Source organism: Solanum pennellii, chromosome 11 (assembly GCF_001406875.1).
Source record: "Solanum pennellii chromosome 11, SPENNV200".
Classification (NCBI taxonomy): Eukaryota; Viridiplantae; Streptophyta; class Magnoliopsida; order Solanales; family Solanaceae; genus Solanum; species Solanum pennellii.
In genome coordinates this window covers 56147738-56149408 of record NC_028647.1, presented here as the reverse complement: position 1 = coordinate 56149408, position 1671 = coordinate 56147738, and the positions used below count along the sequence as shown (strand labels likewise).

At 35.5% G+C, this 1671-nt stretch overlaps 1 non-coding gene across 1 annotated transcript; it reads left to right on the top strand.

Annotated features, from left to right (window-relative positions):
• The first annotated feature begins 229 nt into the window (after positions 1-229).
• TRNAW-CCA lies at positions 230-303 on the top strand. Its single transcript has one exon. It is a non-coding gene; the product is annotated as a tRNA-Trp (tRNA).
• Positions 304-1671: the final 1368 nt, after the last annotated feature.

Genomic DNA, 1671 nt, shown 5'->3' with positions numbered 1-1671 from the left:
TTGTCATGAAACGACCTTGCGTATCTATGTATGTTTCATCGAGATTTATGTTTTAGTTTTGGATGAAAATCATGTAGTAGTGTCCTAAACTCATATGCGAACATATTTGGCTTGGAAACGTCTGAGTAAAACTCCATGTAGGATCCATAAGGGGCCCTAAAGGAAGATCCCAACTTGGATCTCAACACAGCCAGGCAGTGCTCCCCCATGAGTCTACTGTGATAAGAAAGCGCTCTTAGTTCAGTTTGGTAGAACGTGGGTCTCCAAAACCCGATGTCGTAGGTTCAAATCCTACAGAGCATGATTTTTTTCTTCTTAGATAGAATTTGAATGAAATAGAGTCATTCAGTAACTTTCACAACATTCGGAATTTGCCCTCCTTGTCAATCGACTGATCCAAATGACGGCTAGTCGACCGGGCGACGGCCCGTCGATGGGTATCGTCGATGGTGAAACTTGGTCTAAAGGTTGAAGAGTTTCTGGTGCAACCCACGCGACTCCATTGATTGGGCGTGGGCGAAACCACAGTCTGTCGATGTAGGTGTCAATGGTGCTGCCTGTTTCCTGCCAGTTTTCTGTTATGTTGAGGGATGAAGTTGTAAAATCACCCCATGTCATATAAAATTTGAGTACGGTTTTTTTGAGTTTTTATGGGTATTTTAAGAGTATATAATTTATTAAACTCTCATTATAACCCTAAGACCAAAACCAAAACACATTCCCTCCAAAAGCTCCTCCAAAAACCTCCTTGATAGTTCAAAGGGAAGATGGAGAGTGAAGATGGGTCTTAAATGGAGTTTTTTATTCATTTAGCATTGTGTTCTTCTAATAAAGTATGGGAGTTCTTCATTTAAGGCTTGCTATCACCTTAGAGCAAATTTCAAAGATGATTTTCAAAGATTTCAAAAAGATGAAAAGTCCAAATCCTTCTCTAAGTCTTGGGTTCTTGCTTAAATGCTTTTCAAACATTAAGATATGATTTTATTGATGTTTAATTGATGTTTTCCAATTAAATTCTCCATGAACCCTTGACCTTCACAAGTCTCTCAATTTGAATAAAATATGGGTTATGTGATCACCCTTTAATACTGATGAATTCATGTGTAGATTGTTATGATCTTTTAATTCATGTATTGATTGTGTTTAATTGGTTTATAGTATGTTTTAATTTTATTAATTGAGTATTGAATATTCTTAGATCTTTTGACTATTAAGCCTATTGAAGTGATATTGACTTAATGCTTATGAATTCTAATGTACTTTTCTATCTACTATTGAATAAAGTAAGGGTTGTATCAAATTGATGTCTAATTGGTATTATATTGATAAATCTATTTTTAATTGACTTAGATTGATTGAGAATTATTTTCTATGTATTAAATTGATGATCATGGCCATGGCTAAGGGCCATATGGTATTGAATTTGATGAATAAGCATTGGATTTGAAGTTGTAACATGGCGTGGGGGTATGCTTCCATAATTACTTTTATTCTATGTTAATTAGGCTTCAATTATGTTGTGATTTGTATGGTCCACTTATGGTGGTGGTGCTTTGTAAATTGATGTGACCTTGTTGGCGTTACTTTATGCAATATGATGATCATGGCCTTGTCGGCATTACTTGATGTATTATGATGATTTGTGTAGTAGATTTATGTGAAGTATGAGCA